This window comes from Myotis yumanensis, unplaced genomic scaffold (genome assembly GCF_028538775.1).
Source record: "Myotis yumanensis isolate MYYU_CA2020_CCGP unplaced genomic scaffold, mMyoYum1.0.hap1 SCAF_3, whole genome shotgun sequence".
NCBI classification, from domain to species: domain Eukaryota; kingdom Metazoa; phylum Chordata; class Mammalia; order Chiroptera; family Vespertilionidae; genus Myotis; species Myotis yumanensis.
This window is the reverse complement of record NW_027223754.1, coordinates 32,502,382-32,524,816: the sequence shown is the minus strand read 5'-3', so window position 1 is coordinate 32,524,816 and position 22,435 is coordinate 32,502,382. Positions and strand designations below refer to the sequence as shown.

General features: G+C 36.6%; 1 protein-coding gene across 2 annotated transcripts in view; it reads left to right on the top strand.

Annotated features, from left to right (window-relative positions):
* The window catches only part of MYO16 (myosin XVI), a 533,335-nt gene that overhangs the window by 100,753 nt on the left and 410,147 nt on the right, over positions 1 to 22,435 (top strand). The window lies entirely within an intron of this gene.

The window sequence follows — 22,435 nt, the reverse complement described above, 5'->3', positions numbered from 1 at the left end:
TGTTCCACTGGCAAGGTTAATGGCCCACATTCTTCGCATCCAGTCCTTACATGTGCTTTCTTTCTTCCGCATTATGACCTTGGCTTATCACTGCACCATTTTCACTTCCAATCTGGGCAGCAATGCAGGAAGGAAGTAGTCAGATTCCAGAGCAGGAGCAAAAGGTGAAAATGTGCAACAATGGAAACCTAGTAAGGGAGCCTATGGCAGAAGGTTGGGAGACCAATAAAGAATGTTTGCAATAACTTTTAGTCATCTAGGGAAGTACTCATTATTTACTGTTAAAGTATGCATATGCTGAAAGATCTAAACTCAAATTCCAACATTAGTTAACTCTGGCTTATGAAATATATAATACATTATATCAATTATAATTAATTATATACAAATAGAAAATATACATATTTATATATTAATTAATTATGGGTCAATGTTTAATATAATTACTTATATAATAATTATAATCATGGAATTATCAGTTACTTTTATAAACTGTCCTATTTTTTCAAAATTGTCTACAATGGGCAAGTTTTACTTTTACGCTCAGAAAAACAAAACTTTTCTAGAGTGTGTAAAGGAGAATATTCAGAGAAAGAAATGGCTTAGATTTGTATCACACCCACATTTCTTTCTGACTCCTTGGAAACTGTCCTATTTCTGCATGTTTCATATATCTCGTATAGACATGTTAAAAACTGGAGTAGAACAATTTATCGCAGAAACAAGGTACAGCAGGAAATCTCAGGAACACTGAGACAAAAAGTGCTGATGTTTCTTGTATCACTCTGGCCAAGAGGTATCTTCAGATGGATCTGTAGTGAGATTCTATCTCTGCTTTGTGCCTGGGAGAGTGACCTGTGGATTTGGCCAGGTGCCTCAGCAGAGGTGCAAGCAGAAATGAGAAATGGAACTTGAGGGCTCACATAGTTTTAGTGCCATGTGGAAACTTGGAACTATATTTCTGCTTTACCTTTAACAAATGAGCAGAAACTTTACTCTTAACAAATGAGCAGAAACTTGAGGGCTTCCCTGTTAAATTCCCTTATGTGTGTTGGGAATCTGTTGCCACAACTATGCCTGGACTATATTTCTCTTTGTTTAATTTTTCTCTAATTATTTGAGGTTGGGGCAGTTTACAATAGGTAGAAGGTTAAAGTTATTTTAAATGAATATATTCAAGAACTGTTAATTCATTCACAGCTAACTAAGGATGAATTATACCAGAAAGGTTGCTATTTTTCATATTAAACAAATTTTACAATACCAAGGTCACCTTATTTTTCCCCCTCATCACTCATGCTCATAAATGCTACTCCCACTAAAATGCCTTCATTGATCTTTCCCAGATTGTACATGCTGTTCATTTCTTTAAAAACTCCACTACAGCAAGTCTGCAAGCTCCATAAAATACCAACGTATGGTCCCATGATTGCTTCAGTCTCCCTTAGCCCCACTCTTTACCCAAACCAGATCCATGGTCAACCATTGAACCCATTCCATCCCCTTATCCTCATATCCCTCTGTTACACTCAAGAGACAGATGCCTAACTCAGGTTGAACCCAACTTTCCAAATTATCTGTCCTTATACCAAAGCAGTGGGATAATCCCTGAAAGATTTCAGAACAAAAACTAATTTCACTTTGATTTCAGATAGGCATCATTATCCCTCACTCTTATCATGTTTGCCTAGAAGGCATGATTGTTCATGCCTAGAGATCCCTTAAACCTCCTACCCTGCGAAAATAGAATTCATCTGGTAATAACTCCCGTATCTTCCCATCATTAAATCTACAAAGCTGCCTAAATATGAGCTTCTGAGACCACTTCCATTGTGTGACCATGAATTGCTCCTCTTTGTAGCCAAAGCCAATGTGTTCTAGATTCTACCCCCTATTTCCTCATTCCTTAAGTTCTCAATTTTTATCCTGCACCACCAATTTCTACTGCACCATTTCCATCAGCATCAGTACATGGCTTAATATGCCCATCTTCACACAGTCTCTCTTGACCTCATATTTCTTTCTGGCCGCCACTACATTTCCTTGTGTTCATGATCTCAACTTGGAAAAATTGCCTGTATGTACACATGGTTTCTGACCCTCATTTCCTTTTTTATTCTTCAAAATGCTGCCCCATTCACCATTGCAATGAATCCACTTAAGTAAAAACCACCTTTATGTGGCAAAATCTTATGGACATGGGTCCTTCCTCATGTTAACTTCTCACTTGACTACCACCTTCTCTTTTAGGATTTTTCTCCTGTTTTGCTGGCAACTTTTTCTATGCCTCTTTGTCAGCTTTCTGTCCTTCTTAGAGCATGCCTCTGAAACGGCAAAATTCCTGGTTGACCTCATTCATTCCTGTGGTTTTAAATGTTATCTGTATTTTCCCTAATATGTACCTTTAACTCTGATATCTCCCTCCCTTCTGTAACAACATGGACAACTTTTCTGACCAATAAAGATATATCAAATTATTCTTGTTTTGATAGTTAGGCAATATTTCAGAGCTTTATTAAGCAATTTATAAACTCGTCCCTTTTTGATAGGCATTAAAACATATTTGTTTTAATATTTAATAATATTTGGCTTATATTACTAGAGTATTGATTCACAAAAGCAGTATTGCTGAATCAGATGGCATGTGTAGTTTTGACTATGTAGTAACTGCCAAATTTTTTCCAAGAAGCTATAGCACTTGAGATTCCCACCACCAGCAGAGAATGCTCATCCATCCTTGTATTTGCCAGCCTGGGATGCTATCTCCAAATGTTGTCAACTCCATGGTTGAAATATAGTTCCTCACAAGGCTCTAATTTTATTTTACTAACTAAAGGCCCAATGCACAAAATTTGTGCAAGAGTAGGCCTTCCTTCCCCAGGATGCCAGGGTAGGGCCGATTGGGGGGTTGGGGGGTTGGGGCACCGCCCCCTGTCACACTCAAGGCACCCAGGACCGGGACACGGGCTTCACTCCGGCCCTGGCTTCATCAGGAAGGACGTCCAGCATGACATCCAGAAGGACGTCTGGTCTAATTACCATTTTACATTTTTATTATTATAGACACTTAAGGGTTTCCCTCATTTTTGTTATTCCTATTTCTTTATGTCTGTCCTCATTTTTATAATGAATTGTTTATCCTTTTAAAGAACAATTTTACATTAATATTTTTCTGGATATGTGCTGAAGATCGCATTTATGTGTTTTGTTTTGTCTTCATTTTGGGTACTTTTGGCACCCAATTTTCTCACATAGAAATGATGTCTCTTTTTTCTTTATGGATTTCAGTTTTGTTATTGCTTTGGGTTGGCTATTATTCCTAAATGATTAGTCTTCAACATCTTATTCTAAACTTTTATTTTTATATTTACAATCCTAATCCTTGAAAATTAAGGTGCAATATGAGATGAGGGCACTTTTTTCCTCTTTTTTATTGCTATATGAACCAATCATATCTACCCCACATTTTTTCACATTTTAAATTCCAAAATGTACTTGCATCTATTTCTAGTTTCTGTTAATTACACTGATCTGCTTGTATAGTTTATAGCCATACTGTTTTGGTGACTATGGCTGTATAGTAACTTTAATCCTTTCTGATTATTATTTTTCCTAGATATTCTAAAATATTTATGTTTCCATTGTAAACTAAAATTAAATAGTCTTAAATGAAAAAAAATTCTAATTAGCACTTAAAAATTTATCCAGCAATTTAAATTTAGTAATATATTAGAATAAGATCTGTAGATCAAGAGTATCTATAATTCTACTAAATAAATTAGTTTTAATACATAGTACAACTGCTCCAAACTGATACTTATCTTTATGACAGTACTGATAATTATATGAATATTTTATAAGAAATACAAGAATATTTTAATATTTTATTAAAACTATTTTATTGAATATTAGTAGAATAAAGAATAAAATAAGTAAAGCTCACATACTAGTGATAAATCTTGGACTCTTACACCTAATACAATTAAGAAAAAGATACAAATCATTAATGTGCTAATGAGGTGTATAGGCCACTCTCTATCTATTACATCTATGTCTATTCTTCCTCCCTTAACAGTTGTGAAGAAACAGAATTAAAGGATATGTATAAAATAATAAAATTCTTGTAGTATATGTATATGATTCAACATTTGACTGTTTATTAATATAGTTCACTTTTTTAACCAACTCATGAATATCATGGCTACTTTTGTCCTGATGATCCATCCAATGATAGATCTTTGTGCATTGCTACAGTGTTGACATTGCATTATTAAAGACTTGTCATTATATGTGGAGGGATCCAGACCTGTGTTCTTACCTGACATCTGTTATTCTAATGTGATACCTTCTCTTTCTGTAGGTTGTTTGGTGAATGAAAGGCGGCTCTTTATGCTTTCAGTGGTTGGTTTACACTTAGTGTCACTTTAGGGACATAACCATGCCATGGTAACTTAGATCAGCTAGATAGATTAAGTTGATTTCATTTTCCTTTTGTGTCATTAATTCATATCTTTATTAATCTAAGAAATATTATTGAGCTCCTATTCTTTTCTAAGCACTGGTCTGAGGGGTAAGGATAAGAGGATAATCAAGCAAGCTAACACCCCTCCCATTTTTATTTATTTTTAAAATATGTTTTTATTGATTTTAAGAGATAGGAAGGGAGAAGGAGAGAGAAATAGAAACATCAGTGATGACAGTCATCAATCATCTGTGTCCTGCATGCCTCTTACTGGGGATCGAGCCTGCAACCCATCAGGTGCCCTGACTGGGAATCAAACCATGTCATTTGATGCTCAATCACTGAGCCACACCAGCTGGGCACACCTCCTATTTTAAAAAATCTGTTTTTATTAATTTTAGAGAGAGGGGAAGGTAGAGGAATAAAGAGATAGAAACTTCAAGGAGAGAGAAACAATGATCAACTGCCTCCTGCACACACCCTACTGGGATTAAGCCCACAACCCAGGCATGTGCCCTGAGGGGGAATTAAACCAGTGACCTTTTGGTCCATGGGAAGATGCTCAACCAACTGAGCCACACAGGCCAAGACCCCTTCCATCTTGAAATTCCCATGCTAGTATGGAGACAGAGTAAGCAAGTGAACAAGCAGATGTAGATAAAAATTTTCGATAGTAGCAACTGATGTGAAGAAAATAAAGGAGTTTAAAGATCTAATGAGTGATCTGAGAACAAAACTTGGTAAGAAACAATTTTAAATAGGTTGTTAAGGGATATAGCTCCATTTACTTTTACTTCTAAATTTCTTACAATGTTATTTATATATGCCCTTCAAATGCCAATTACTATCCAATGACTACATTTTAGCTCCTGCTCTATTATTGTATTGACATGTCAAACTGTTTTTATTTGTGCCACAATTATCTCAAAATACACAGGTTGGCAAAGTTGGTTTATGGTTACAAGTGCATGAAACAGAGTTTTTTTGTATGTGTTATTATTTACTAATGATTGTATTGTTTTCCATATGAACAACTGTAGAGATACTTTTGCCCCGCCCCTATATTTGCATAGTTTAAGGTAGTGACTCTCTAATTTGTTTTTTTTTTTTAAATTAAATCTTTATTGTTCAGATTATTACATTTGTTCCTCTTTTTTCCCCCCATAACTCCCCTCCTTCCAGCTCCCACCCCACCCTCCACCCTCACTCCCCACCCACTGTGTTCATCCATAGGTGCATGATTTTTGTCCAGTCACTTCCCGCATCTCCCACACCCCTTTTTCCCCCAAGAATAGTCAGTCTATTCCCTTTCTATGTCCCTGATTCTATTATAATCACCAGTTCATTCTGTACATCAGGTTATTTATTCACTTGATTCTTAGATTCATTTGTTGATAGATGCATGTTTGTTGTTCATAATTTGTATCTTTACCTTTTTCTTCTTCTTCCTCTTCTTAAAGGATACCTTTCAGCATTTCATATAATACTGGTTTGGCGGTGATGAACTCCTTTAGCTTTTCCTTATCTGTGAAGCTCTTTATCTGCCCTTCAATTCTGAATGATAGCTTTGCTGGATAAAGTAATCTTGGTTGTAGGTTCTTGGTATTCAGCACTTTGAATATTTCTTGCCATTCCCTTCTGGCCTGCAAAGTTTCTGTTGAGAAATCAGCTGACAGTCGTATGGGTATTCCCTTGTAGGTAATTGAGCCTCTTTCTCTTGCTGCTTTTAAGATTTTCTCTTTGTCTTTTGCTCTTGGCATTTTAATGATGATGTGTCTTGGTGTGGTCCTCTTTGGATTCCTTTTGTTTGGGGTTCTCTGCGCTTCTTGGACCTGTAAGTCCATTTCTTTCACCAGGTGGGGGAAGTTTTCTGCCATTATTTCTTGAAATAGGTTTTCAATATCTTGCTGTCTCTCATCTTCTGGCACTCCAATGACTCTGATATTAGACCGCTTAAAGCTGTCCCAGAGGCTCCTTACACTATCTTCACACTTTTGGATTCTTTTTTCATTTTGCTTTTCCAATTGGGTGTTTTTTGTCGAATCTTTGGTTTGATTATTGTACTCCTCTGGTCTGCTATTGGGTATAATATTCTTTATTTCAGTCCGTGTATGCTTACTTTCTAATTTCTTTATCGTAGCATCGAGGGTCTCATTAGTTTTCGTGAGGCTCTGCACAAATTTATGGCAAGCCCTCAAAATTGCGATTCTTAGCTCCATATCCTCCATTTCTGTCATGTTTTTTTGTCTCCGCATCTTTTATGCTTTCTTGGTGCACCCCCTTGTGGTCTCTGTGTGCAGTCTTGTTCTAGCCAAGCCTTAATTGTTGTAGTTAACACTAGAGGGATTTGACCCCCAGGCCGACTGGCTATAGGAATCAGCTGTATGGAAAACGTCTGCCTTCTGGGGAGGCGCTAATCCAGCCTTTGCCTGAGGCGATCGGCAAATGGCTGTGCGCAGGGTTTGGGCGGGGCGGGATCAACAGGGCGGGCGGAGGGAGCAGTTATGGCCATGCTCAGTCCCGTTCCCAGAGGCTCTGCTTCTCAGAACCTCGGCAGCCGCTGCAAACCTCGGAGAGAAAGCTGCCCTCAGGTTCCAACTGATGCCGGATAATCCCGCTTCTCCCGTTTGAGTCTGGGTCCCTAGAGACTCGCCCGGATCTGGAGCCCAGAGTCTGAGACTCACTCCCGACAGAAAACGACAACCGCGCCCTCAGCCACCAGCCCGCTTTGCGCGCGCACCTCGGTACCTTTGTATTTTCCACACTGCGCCGCCTCTGAGCCTCGATTTGCTGTTCTCTTTCCTTCTAGTTGTAGAGTCTCTCTTCAGCCAGCCTTCCTGTGGTTCTGGGTGATGTCCGTTCAGTCTTTTAGTTGTATTTTTGAAATGGTTGTTTGCGGCAGCGGTCTCCGGTGTTTACCTACGCCGCCATCTTGGTCTCTCTCGACTCTCTAATTTGTTAAGTCAACCCCCCACCTCCACCCCCACTTAATTTTCCTGAAAAAGTGTTCTTGTGATTAACTCTTTGAATTATTCTGCCCTTCCAGGTTCATGGCTTAGTCATTTTTACAACTATTTTTTTCAGATATTTGAATCATTCCCTTATGCCAGACATTGTGCTACGCACTCAATTTATGTGGACAAATTGATTCTTTTTCTGCAAGAAATTCACAATCTAGAGGGGAGATTGGAATGTGAATAAACACTTTAGATGCATTTCTTTAAGTCACTTTTCTGAGAGAAGGCAGAAGAAGGGCACCCAGTGCTAAGGTGGGGAAGGTGTACAAGGAGCTGGGCCAACCTTTTCAAAGTGAGTGAGAAGCCATTTAAGGATGAGGAGCCATTTACTCATGATCAACATAGGTGAGGAACCTGGGAGGAGAGAAGTGCATAAACCTTGTTGTGTGTGTATGGTGCATTCACAGAACAAACAAAAGGTGCCTCATGTGGTGGGAGAAAGAACAATGTGCAATATTTGGACAAGTATGATTTTTAAATGTTATTTATCATGTGAGGGAGCTACCTGAATGATTTTAAAGAATGAGGAAAATGAACCAATTTCTGTTTTAGAACTGTCATTCTGGTGGCATTGCAAAGGATGGATGACAGGAGAGATTGTAAAGGGTATAGTCAAGGCAGTAAGTAGGCCAGGTGACAGCTCAAATCATGGTGGTAGCAATGATCTGATTTGAGTAACATTTTAAAGATAGAATTAACAGAACTTACTGTCTGATCAGTGAAAAATTTGTGCTTTGCTTTGCCTTTTTCTTTTTTTTTTTCATTTTAATTTTTTTTTTATTTTGCCTTTTTCTTTATGTATGTTCTGTTTAGGTTATTTCATTGTCAACATCATTGTTCATAGATTCCAGGAAAATCTCTAGGAGCATACTGTCAAGCCCAAGCAGACCACTATATCCTATCAGCCCTGCAGACGTGGACTGTCCAAACTAAGCCTATGCTCCTTCTTCCTCAACATGAATGTCCAGATTCTGAAGGACCTATAGGCCATGTCACCATGTGTAGACTTTTCCTGAGAGTAATTGGAATCCATTAAAATCTTTCAACTGTAAGAAGGGACAGCAAAGCCCTGGCTGGGTATCTCAATTGATTAGAGTGTCCTCCCAGATAAGCCAAGGTTGTGGGTTCAATCCCCAGTCAGGGCATATAGAAGAAGCAACCACTGGATGCACAAATAAGTGGAACAACAAACAACAAATCGATGTTTTTCTCTCCCTCTCTAAAAAAATTGAAAACCACTACAATAAAGAATAGACAGTAAAAAGTTGCATTAATTAGTAAGATCAAGTATGGGGAACAAGTGGAGGGGAGTAGCAGTGGAGTGCAGGAGGCCAGCTGGGTGTCTCATGTGACAGTCCACACCTGGGTGGAGGGGAGACCATACTGGTGAGTTACTTGAGAGTAGATAAAAAGGGAACAATATGAAAGAGACGTGAGTACCAGGAACCTTAGACTTTAGGCCAAATTTAGGAGTTGTGAAGGATGAAAGAAAGGGATTATTGATTATTCAACACTGGCAGTTAGATTTTTGCTTGAGCAACTATGTGTATGGCATTACCATTAAGCTTCAAATGTGACCCAGAGGAGGAAGGGTAGGCTTGGCTATACTGAGTTCCATGATGTCCAAGGAGAGCTGCCCAGTAGGTAGTTGTATAAACAGGCCTGAAGCTCAGGTGAGAGATGTTTATTTAACATAGAAATGGGAACAGTGGCACATTGGTTTTGTTTAAGCCATGGTACACGAAGAAGTAGCCGGCAAAAAATAGATTACTCAGATCAGAAACTTATGAAAAATAGAGGAGGAGGAGTTTACCAAGGAATTCAGGGGTCTTTAGTTAAGAACACTAGCATCACATGTCAAGAGGCAGGGTCTGCTAAACAGCTGGCATCATGTGACAAGATTAGGGGACATGTTCAAGACGATCCACTGGGACAACGGACAAGCAATCCTTTATTGGTGTGGACACCAAGCTGAGGCAATGGATAGGTGGGAGTGGAATTCAAACTGTAGGGACTGGAGCCCATCATGGTGAGTATAGAGTACTCACAAGCTTTGGCTTCTAAAAGGTAAAGGAAGGCAGCTATGCTCACCCCAATACATTCAATAAAAAATGTGACGGTGGCAGCAAATAAAGGTAGTGGTGAATAAACTGAAAGAAAAATAAAAGGAAAAAGAGATAAAGATCAATTGTTGGACAGAGATGTGTTCCTGAAAAAAAGTTTCAGAGTATCAAGACTTGCATAGTTTTTAATTTACTGTATCTACTTCCTCATCTTTGAAAACTCAATCCTATTTATTCCTTCACACTCACCATCATTAAAAGCTATGTATTAGAATTGTTTTCTTTTAATCTTTGACATTTCCAATTTTTTGAGAAATTAAAATGACAACAACGATATTAATGATGACAGTGCACCTTTAGAAAACCTTCACATAAAAGAAACATTGGCTTTTAACAATTTTCATAAGTAAATTCATGCTAGAATAGTACCTATAAAATCATGTTTTAAGAATGATTGTTATATGAAAATCACCCTTTTGTACCAGGCTTTGAAAACTTCTGTTCCAAACAACAGTTGAATTATGTTTTCCTTTCTCAGGAGAATGCATCATAGAGCTGCAAAGTCCATTAAAATGACTCGTAAACTGTTGGTTTTTAAATTGAGTTATAGCTTCAGAAAACTATATGGAAGTCACTGTGGGCAGTTCACTAAATATATCATCTCCACAGATAGTTGTGGTCAAAAAACTAATTGGAAATTCCTCTATACTGTGAAGCAAGATGATGGTACGCAAAATGAAAATTATGACACTGAATGAATTATTGGTACATTCTAAGTACTGCCCCCAGTTTTGTTTAGTTCAGCTTGGCTCATAGGAAGTGGTTGAAGTGGTTGAGGGAAGGATAACTAAAGGCAGAACTTTATGGTCTTCTGAATATGAAAAGGTGGAAGAGTCTTGAATTATTTATTATCTACAAATGAGGAGTGGCAGGAGAGACATTCAAATTAATGAATGGTTTTGTGGAAATCAATGGACTGTTTTTTCTTCATTCTGGCTGTTAGTAGAAAAGGACAAAGTTACTCCTCCAAGAGGGATGACAATAAATAGGAGATTAATGAAGGATATGCCTCCTGGTGCCTCATATTTTAAGTACATAAAAGTCAATTCTGTGGAGTATTATTGAGAGGAGAAAACCATTCAAAGGTTGAATTGTTTCCTAAATTTCTAGTTCATTATTCTGTACTGTGAACAACTTCCCCTTTTAAGATAGCTTTGGTTCACACCCTTTCCTCAGGGCACTCATGAACAGATGAGTGCATGGCCACAGCTTGCTTCACCTTTCTATTCTCATGAGATCCTAGACAAGACTTAATCTTTCTCTTTCATCTCACCACTGATCCATAAAGGACATCACCTCTGACATACCAGCAAAATCAGTTTAAGATATGCCAGCGAAGCCCTGCGTGCTATGCTCTGCACATGTGAACTGATTACAAATGTAGCCAGTGAGGGTGATGGAAGCAGGACATATCCCCCCCAATAATTTGGGGAGCCTCAACTGTTACTTGTGAACCCTTCAGGCTAATCCTATGGTGTCTCAGCTACTTTCTAGTTTTTTGTGTTTTTTTTTTTTTTTTTTTTCATTTTTGGTGTATTACTTAACTTCTCTAGGACTTGGTACTTTTCCTCATTTGAAAAATGTAGCTGATAATATCCCTTCATTGGTGTCTGTGAAAGTCAATCAGTCTATTAATAATTCTCCCTTCCTACCCCCTCCCCCACTTATGCATAATACATTCATCCATCTCTGTAGTCAAAATTTACTGAGCCACTGATGGATACAGAGTGTGTGCAGGTGCTGTCCTTGCCTTTGAAAATGGCATATTTGTTGCCAGAATCTTGAAATCTAAAGTCCAGTGACAATATGTGAAAACTCTTAGAAATCTGTGACATGCAATGCAGATGGAGAATTTGGGGCAGGAATGGAGTTACTATGCTCTTTCTCACTTTTTTTTTTTAAATCACCCTCACCCACAGACATGCTTAGAGGGAGGAAGGAGGAGAGCGAAACCTCTATATGAGAGAGAAACATCAATTGGTTGCCTTCTCCCTGTTCCCCAACTGGGGATTAAACCCACAGTCTTGCATGTGCCCTGACTGGGAATTGAACCGGCAACCTTTCATTGCACAGGGATGACACCCAACCAACTGAGCAACTCTGGCCAGGCCCCTCTTCCTCACTTTAACCAGATACCTGGTAGCACTGATTATTCTTTCTCTAACTTCTCTGATTTACAACAAATGACAAGGGCTGGATTTTTTTTTACAAGACTCTTTATTTCATATTTTAAAAAGTGATTAATTTAATTTAATTTAAAAATCATACCAAAAAGTATTTTTCTCTTATTAAAAATGTTCATTGTAGCAGCATATAACTAAATACGCCTCAGTATTTTGAAACATCTATTTTAATGCTTTCCTAAAAAATTTGAAAAATTGGTTCTAGTGTTAAGTATCATTTTGTTTGTTTTGTTAAGTCAAGTTTATTGAGGTATAATTTACTTCCAGAATTTTATTTTTAGGTTGTATAGTTTGATATATTTTGACAAATGCAGCCTATGATGTAAATGCTCCACTATCCAGATTTGGGACATTTCCTCACACCAAAAAGTTTCCTAGTTCTAATTCACAATCTCCTTCCCCAACTACCAGTCCTGGGCATGACAGATCTCATTTCTGTCCCTGTAGCTTTGCTTTCTTCAGAATGTCATATCAATGGAACCATATAGTATGTGACCTTTACGACTGGCTTCTTTACTCAGCCTAATGCTCTTAAGATCCATCCAAGTTGTTGTGAATAACAATTATTTCTTCCTTTTAATTACTGAGTGGTATTCCATGGGATGGATGTACCATGGTTTATCTATTCATCTATTGGGTGACATTTTTTGTTTCCACTTTCTGTCTATTAGAAACAAATCTGCTATGAACAATTCTCTACTGATTTTTGTGTGGACATACACTTTCATTTCTCTGATATAAATGCCAGGGATGCAATTGCTCTGTGTATAGTGTGTGCTTAGTAATTTGAAGAAACTGGCTTCTGTCTTTAGTGTAATTCATCTGAGATTTATTCATGTTGATACATGCATCTGATTTGATCTCTTTTGCTGTTGAGTAATATCCTGTTGTATGGACTTACAACAATGTGTTTATCCATTTTCTAGTTTGTGGGTATTTTGGTTGTGATTATGAGTAAAATTGCTATAAAATATTCATAGGCAGTTTTTTTTTTTTGTTTTGTGGTGTTTTTTTTTTTTCCATCTTAACTCACTGACCTGCATGGAGAATTTGACTAGTAAGCAAAATAAATAGAAATATGGTTATCAAACCACTGTGGATTGGGAAACACTCAAGAGATGGTTTTATTTTTTAAAATCTCAATTAGATAGTTTTAGTCAGAGGATTATTGCTGTATTCCCACTTTCTCTGAGACTTGTATATCCCAGGTCCATTAACCAGGGTCCAGCCTTGATTTTTGTGTCCTCAGCTTTAGCTTGAGAGCAGATCCTGAGCTCATTCTGATAACAGAACAGGCTTTTGGTCCCCATGTCTGTGTGGTTCAGCAGCAGTGATAGCTCAGGACTGCTTCCACAGTGCACATGTCTGTCTCCTGTTTCTCATCACCAGGGTTCTTGTGCTTTTTCTGCTCATTCTTTTTCAGGTATCTGGTCTCAAAGGATTGGAGCATTTATTATATCCATACATACATACCAGTATAGACATACAACCAACCTCCCTTCCTTCCTTCCTTCCTTCCTTCCTTCCTTCCTTCCTTCCTTCCTTCCTCCCTCCCTCCCTCCCTCCCTCCCTCCCTCCCTCCCTCCCTCTATCCCTTCCTCTTTCTTTCTTTCTTTCTTTCTTTCTTTCTTTCTTTCTTTCTTTCTTTCTTTCTTTCTTTCTTTCTTTCATAAACTATGTGCTGAAAAAAATTTATTCTTGTTTTATTATATTAGCACAGTGAGAAAGCTTTTCTCTTTAATTAGTAGAGGTGATGATTTTTAATGGAAGGCTTATAGTTTCTTTACAATTCAAATGGCTTTTTAAAAAAGGAATTCTTGAAGAAAATCAAGTTCCTATTTATAGACACTCTCTAAAGTATATCACATTTAACATCTTTATTTTCTATTTTTTATCTTGTTTTAATTCTACATCTGTTGATTTAAGCATAAATGAAATTTTAAAAGTATATCTTAATAATTGGTTTTCTGTGGCATCCTTTATATCACAGAGAAATCAAGAAATTTGCATGAGAAAGTCACACACATGACAATTACAGAAATGCTATTTTAAAAATCTAGTCTGGAGTCCAATGCTGTAAAAATACTTTTAGAATGTTTGATTATTAATTTTTAATGGCATTAGCAGTAGCAATTTTAGTTCAAGACTATACAGAGAGTAATACTAGTGGCTTCTAATAAATCTTTTTATTTTCCCCTGAAAATTTAGAAGTCCCTAAGTGTTGTTGTGGCTATAGTTTCAGGTATTTTTGTGCCTATCCTTGTTCCCCCAGATAATCAATGGTAGAGACATCCAAGTGGAGGCATGAGCAGAGGTGGTGGCCATCTGGGTTTTTCGTGTATCCTTCCCTGTGGAGAGGGCTGACTTTTGCCAGATCTAGGCTGAGTCTGGATTCTCCCATGCAAAGACATACTGATCATACAATGCACCTTATTTGTTGTTGAAACTGAACTTACATTAATAACGTCAGACCCATTAATGATACAATAATATTTGATAAATGAATGAGTCATCAATAGTAATCAGTTTACATAAATGACTGCCATTAATATTTAATGAAAACATGTTTTAACAATTTTTCTCTTTATTGTCCCAGTATCTACAGTAATTTTCTGTATTGAAAATAAGCTACTAACTTTGTAAGGTTTGGTACATACATTGTTTCCTTGTATCTTTAAAAGGCCCCAGTGTATTTCTTGACTTTCAAAGATCTCAATCTTATCTATCTCTGCCTCAGATCTCCTTATACCACCTATCAACCCTCCTTCCACCTCCCACAAAATATGGGGCCCTATCTACATATAAAAGTTTTGAGGAAAAGACCTCTAGCAGTGGTTCTTACCTGCTGTGACTCTGCAGAACAAACACAGGGAGTTACATCAGACAAGACAGGCCAACACAATGGGATCACAAGGACGGTGATAGATCAGGAACCTCAGAGTATCTGAGGGAGTAGATATGGCCAATAATGACAGTAGAACCCAACACTTCCCATCAGTCTATGGCCATTATGATGGGTTCAACCTAAGTCACATTTCCAATCCTGTAGGCCAGTGGTTCTCAACCTGTGGGTCGCGACCATCGGAAAACACATATAGCATATCAGATATTTACATTACAATTCATAACAGTAGCAAAATTACAGTTATGAAATAGCAACGAAAATAATTTTATGGTTGGGGGTCACCACAACATGAGGAACTGTATTAAAGGGTCGCGGCATTAGGAAGGTTGAGAACCACTGCTGTAGGCAGTTGAGTTGGGCAACAATTTTAATAACACCACTAGAACCACCTGAAGTAAGAGAGGAGAGGTGATTCCCAGAAGGAGGGTGCTCCTAGAAGAAATAACAGGCCACTGTAGGTAGTTAATGATAGTTTCAGATTCCATGTAATAGAGTAGCAGGAAGACAGTAATGAAAATGGAAGATATGTAAAAGGCTGGTTTGTTTGTGGCACTAATTAGTAATATCTTCAATGGGCAAGGTAGAGCCCATTGGTGATTACCTCAGAGATTATGACTAGTTTTATTTGCTCTACCGTTATTCTGGGTTACTATTAAGACAAATGTATTTTTGAAAATTCTGCCTAGCAGAGTGGAGTGGTTTGAGACTAAAGCCAAGGGTGTTTACTGCAATAACTAAGTCTTGAGGTAAGGAGGGTCCTTATGTTGGACATAGGGATGTTCCTCTGAGAATTATACTCTTTGTTTTGATACTGGCTTTTAAATTGTCCTTGGTTTCTTTCGTCTGAAATTGTATCTTAAAAATCGATGTGAAGAGCAATGGAAATAATTTAAAACCACAAACTCTAACCTAGACTGTTTTTTAGCCTAGAAAAGATAATAGAAATATCATTCTTTCCTCAATTATTTCCTTTACAAAGAAAAGTGGAAAAAAACAGATTTTATGAAGCCAAAATTAAGTACTAAATATAAAATTCAATTTTGTCTCCATCCATTTCAGGACTGAAAATATTTTATATCAAAATAATGGCATGCATCAAATATTTTATACCAAAGTAACATTTTATATAATACAATTTGTAAGACCTAAAACAATGATGATATTTTAAAAAATTATTTAGTCATGAAATTAGAGTTGCATGGACACATACACACAGGCTTTTGGATTAAAAAAAGGAAATTTAAGGAGGAACTGTTAAGGTAAAGCACATGCTCATTGGTGTTGAATTTGAAAGGTTTGTTTGTGTAGCATTTGTTTTTCAGTGTTGCTGCAGGACTCAGACTAAAGCCATCCAGGAAGCTGGTTGACTGACCAGTGGGGTCACGAAGCCAGTCAGCACTTCTGTTTCCTTAGGAGGGAAACACTGTATTGGAACTGGCAGGTATCCCATTCTCAGACAATCTGAACACCAGGGAATTTGTCTATTTAAAGAAATTGTCAGGAAGGAATAGAGTGAGCAGGGTCTCTTTCAACCAGGATTGAAGCTGTTGATGAGGATGATGTGTAGATATGGATTCAGAGCAGAAGATTATTTAAAGTCTGCAGACCCCAAAATGTATATTTGGGGTAAGGATCTAAATCTGTTTTGTTGAGTCTGAACCCAAGAGAGCTTCTCTCCTGAGCTACCCAGGAATTCAAGCTTGTCTGATACTGTTTTAATTTCATAGCATTGCCCTCTCTTGGAAGGGACAGGGCATCAATTGGGGTTCCAAAACTTGGAAACACCCAGTAGTGGGATCATGGTATTTAGAAAGGCAGGGACAGTTATGAAATGACAGGGTTTGATCTCAGCAATACAGCATGCCATTCAGAAGTATCTCAGAACAGCCATCAGGAGGCAGTTCTAATCTTAAAGGGGCTGGACTTCTCCAGAGAAGTTCTCATTGAGTGTGTAAATGATAAGATAATAGCTAGTTCACACCCAGAGGTGGCACTCCAAGTCACCAGGCTGTGCACATCCTGAATGTAGCTGGGTTGTCTCTGAAAAGGAACATGGTCACTCAGTCCTCATAGTATCAAGGTAAATTACTGTGTTCGGCATTAGCACATGGGCATGATTTGGGAACCATCTATGACACAGGACAGAGCATCCGTGACATGGTACCCTCCCTGAACTATAGATTTGATTAGACATCTGGGTCCACTGGGCTAATGAATCAGGAACATGCCCTCAGGGTAACAATCTTCAGTTTTATTCTTACTCTAAAACAAATCCTGAAAAGAATTATGACTGTAAATCTATGTTCACTGAAAAACTATTTATCATAATCAAATCACTTGTTATTAAATAAATATTGAAAGGGAAATATTAAATGTGGAAAGGTATAGATCAATAAATACAAAATAAATGTATTTTTGAGTATGCAGTAATTTTTGTCATTATTTTTGTTTCATTTCCATTTTAATGAAAAAAATAAAACAATTTTACATTTTCTCATTAGAAAAGTATGCCCTAATAATTGGATGGAAACCCAAGAAATGGTACATCCTACATAAATTAAAAAATTAAAGACAGTCAAGTAGTGAGATAAAAATGTTTGATTTTTTTAAAGAAGAATTTAAATTAAATTTATTTTTCTCTCTTTCAGAGAAGCATTTCAGTGCAGGATTATATGAAATGCATTTTTGGACTTAAATCCTGAGATATTTTAGGGTATAACATCTATATATTTTGCAAATGCAATTTCTTTGTACTATTTTTTGCTCTACAAAGAAGGATATGGACCTGCAGCTTGATTGCAAGGATGTTAAAATCTAGACATTTTAAAAGACTTCAGTGCTTAGAAAGATTTTTTTTTTTAAGGCTATGGGGGAGTATGTTGAAAGTGATTATACTCTTGTCTTTGAAAATCCTCACGCTTCCTTTGTTTCATTGTCATTGTATATACAGTAAAAAATAACTCTGGAAGCATGTATAACAATTGATTCTGAGAATAAAACTTCTGCTAGGAGAGTTGTTGGGTGTGTAGCTATAAGAGAGAGAGAGAGAGTGTATGTGTGTGAGTGTGTGCGCAGCATGCTAATTTCCTTCCTGAACAGCCACCTCTAGCCTCCGAAGAGTTCATAGCAAATATTTTTATAAAGTCGGATAAACAATATGTTGGCAGATACATTTTCCATTAAATAAAACTCTGTATGTATCTTTTTAAAACCCCTGTGATGCAGCCCCCTATCTTACCCACACTTTTTTATTATGGCAAAACACATAACATTTATTAGTTATCCATTTTTAAATGTACAGTTCAATAGTATTAAAGCATAATCACATTGTTTTGACACAGATCTCCAGATCTTTTTATACCTTTAAAATCTGATACTCTATAGTCTATACTCATTAAACAACTCTCACTTTTTCTGTCCAGCCCCATAGCAACCACTATTCTAAATTGTTTCTATGAATTTGACTAAGTAAATACCTCATATAAGTGGAATCATTCAGTATTTGTCTATTTGTTACTGATTGATTTCATTTAGCATGTCCTCAGTGTTAATCTGTGTTATATCATGTGATAGGATTTCCTTCCTTTTTAAGATATAATAGTATTTTATTGTAAAGGTATGTGCATACACCATTTGATTAACCAGTCATCCAGTGATGACATTTAGTTTCCTCCAACTCATGGCCACTGTGAACTATGCTGCAGTGAACATAGGTGGGTAAATGATTCTTTGGGATCCTGTTTTCAGTTATTTGGGGTATGTACCTAGAAGTGGGATTTCTAGATCTTGAAGTAGTTCTATTTTTATTTTTTGGAAGAACTGTTTTCTATAGTGGTTGAAACATTTTACAATTCCACCAACAGTGCAAAAGGGTTCCCAATACTTCTTACTTTCTGAGTGTTATTTTTTTCCTGTAGTAGTCATTCTAATGGGTGTGAGGCGATGGCTTACTGCAGTTTTTATTTGCATTTCACTGATGACTAGTGATTTTGAGCATCTTTTTATGTACTTGGGCATTTGTATATCATCTTTAGAGAAACAACTATTCAAGTCCTGTGCCCATTTTTAAATTTTGTTATTGCTATTTTTATTGTTGAGTTGTGAGAGCTTTTTATATATTTGGATACTAACCTCTTCTCAGATATATGGTTTACAAATATTTTCTCCCATTCTATAGGTTGCCTTTTTACTCTGTTGACTGTGTTCTTTAATGTACAAAAGTTGTTTTAGTTAGCCCCACTTGTCTATTTAGCTTATTGCCTGTGCTTTTGGTGTCTTATCCAAGAAATCATTACTAAGTCCAATGTCATGAAATTTCTATTTTTTCATCTGTGAGTTTTATAGTCTTATGCCACATAATCTCACCTAGCAGGATGAATACATAATGCAGTTATTGAGAGACACTGGCAAACTGTTTCCTTGAATGGCTGTGCTCGTTTACATACCCACTATGAGGGCGAGGGATCCAGCTTCTCCACGTCGTCACCAGTATTTGGTAATATCACTAATGTAATTTATTTTTTTTAATCCTCACCTGAGGATATTTTTTCATTGCTTTTAGAGAATATGGAAGGGCGGGGATGGGGAGAGAAACATGGATGTGACACTACTACAGCATCATTTGTTGAAAAGACTATCCTCATTGACTTGCTTTTACACTTGTGTCACAAACGAGTTGGCTGTATTTATGTGGAGCTAATTCTAGGTTCTTTATTCTGTACCATTAATCTAAATGTCTATTCTTCTACCAATGCCAGGAACAGAAAGTATTGAAGAGATAATTGATAAAACATATTCATGTCCTTCAAAAATAAGTGAATGGATCATTTATAAAGTTGGTTTTTGTTACTCCTAATCTTTTTCATTACATGCTAGATTATTTTGTATTTGTTTATTTTTATCTGCAAAAGTTTTATAGAATTCATAGGTAGATGTGGGAGAGATACATCTTAAATTTAACTATGTTTTTCCAATATTATAACACTTATTATCTTTGTCATTCAAATGAGTATGAGATCATATCTTTAATTTTTTCTATACATTAGTGAGACTCTGCTTCTATTGTTAGGTTTGAAAATGTGGCTTTCTTCTGTGTGTGTATTGATTTGTGTTGAGCAAGATTCTGAACTATCAGTTCTAAAAGCTGAGTCATAGAGGGTGCTGTTTTTTACATATGTCTAACACAGTATTTACAATGTTAACTAATTATTTTCCTCCTTCTACCCTTCTGGCCCTTATTTCTTTTACTTTTCCCCCTATGTTGACTAAAACCTTCATACTGAGGTAAGATAGAAGCCTTCCTTTCTAAATTTGAAGCAGAATTTAAAGAAGTGTCATACATTCATAGGTGTTCTAAAATAAGCCATACTTTCACACCATGAACGAATTGCACACTCCTGGGTTCGTTTAGCTAATATTCCTGTAGACTACCTGCATGTGTAATTATAAATGAGATTGATCTGTAACTCCCTTTTTGTAGTGATGTCCTCACTTGGTTTTGATAGCAAGTTTATGCTAATTTCCAAAATCAGTTGAGATCATTTTTATCTTAGTGCCCCAGTAATGAAGTTCAATAAGTTTTGACTAGACTGATTCAAAAGTATGTTTCCTATAACTTTGTTATATTTAGTGACTGTCTTATAGATTGACAGCAGCACATATACAAAGACAGCTTATCCACTAATAATTAGACAAAACAAGTTTCAGTACCTGATACATCAATGTTTAGACCATTTAAAATCAAAGAATGGAGGAATTATTTAACATGGAAATCTGTTAAAGATCAATCTTTTATCATGTATGGATTTGAAATGTAACAGCCTTAGCTTCTGATTTTCCAAACCATAAGGGGATTAATTTATGAACTACTCTCCGTGCTCCTTTTGGACAGCCTGAGTGGGTTGCTCAATGACTCATGCGTCATCACTGCACACTCCATAAACATTACTTCAGAGATAAAAACTAGAGGACTGTTGTGTTTATAATTCCAGGTGCACAAGAGATTTGATTGTAAAAGCTGAAACAATAGGACTACCAACACTCATTTTCAGTGACTTGGAATACAGATGGGTTTTCAGTAATGATGTCTAACACAAAAACTCAAAGAGAAAGATAAATTTGGCTACAATCAACTTTGAAATTGTCTACTGTAAAATCACCCTCCGCGTTTGACTGTGCTACTCAGTACATGACACTGCAATGTCATTGGTTTGACCTCTTTAGGATTTTCAGTGGTTCCAAAGATCCCCTCGGCTCCTGCTGTCAGCCCAGGGAAGTCATGGAAGTCCAAGTGTCTTGAGAATCCAAGTCAGTGAATCAAACTTGGTGCAATTTTCTAAACAGATTTGAAATCAGAAGATGTTTCCCATCCATCATTAATGAATTCTCACAATCTGCTTGTGGCAGTGATCATGGTTTTTATCAAAGAAACATACATGGAGAAATTTGTTATCATTCAGAATCGCTGTTGTCTCTTTGTGTTTAGGTCATTGGAAAGGGATAGTTTATTTGTGGTTATCTGGTACTCCTAACATCACTCTTACAAATACTTATTAAGAGTTTTATGAAAACATATGATGGTAAAATGTTGTCAAATGCTAAAAAACAACCAAAACGAAATTCTCCAATGCTTAATCTCTCCCCTTTTCCATATATATATATTAAATACATGACTGTAGAGAACCTCTGTCTTTTATTTTATTTTTTTTGAGCCTTTTTAGACTATTTACGACTGTCATAAAATCTCTTTGGTCTTAGACAAGTCACAGCCTCTCTCAACTTAGTTTACTTGCAACGTAAGGATGGTCTTACCTGTTGGCTGTGAGAATAACACTTTGCAAAGCATCAAGTGAAACAGAAGTGGAAATAGCATCACAACTTGCTGCTTTCAAAGGAATAGGTAGCACTGTCCTAACTGCATATTACCAGATATGGCATATGATGAACCACATCTTTATGCATGCCTAGTTACTTTTACTTGCTTGAGACTTACATCATAGATATGTCAAGAGAAGAACATATAAACGCATATCTGAACCTGTATTTGTGAACCAGATTCTTGAACTTACAGTGCTTTAACATTAATTTTTTGCCAATAGTAAAATTTTAACCAAGTGGTAAATATATAAGTTAGTACAATTCCATTACAGGTGTTTTGGGTGGAGTTTATAGGAAATAGCATCTGGAAAGAAAGTGAATATTTTCATTAACAGGACAGAGAACTCAGTTTGTTAATCAAAATATGAATAAGAGAAAGTATATAACAGCACCAATTATATTCATGATTTTGAGTTGCCAATAGCAAAATCTCCATTCCATTGCTCCAAAGTATACTTAACCATTGTTAGGTTTCTTAGAAATGAATGTTTACCAATCACTAGGAAATGTGTTTATCAATAAATTGGTGAAAAATGATCATTGTGTCATATAAACAATGATAGTATACCTATGTTCTATATAAACAATTTATAGCTTACATATAGTCTATTACATTAGAATAGCAGAGTCACCAGGATATGCAAAACCAATTTTATTAGGTTGTGCTGAAAGACTTAGAATGGCTTTCTGCCAAAATGTATCACATAAAGTTTAATCAGCATATTCAGTTAGATGAAGGATCATAATGCAGTGGTAATACTTTTAGGACTTTGGTGTAGCTTTAAAGAAATAAGAAAACACGGATTGTGAAGTATTAAACAAAACCACACCTCTATATCTAATTCTTTTAAAAATTTTATTTTATTATC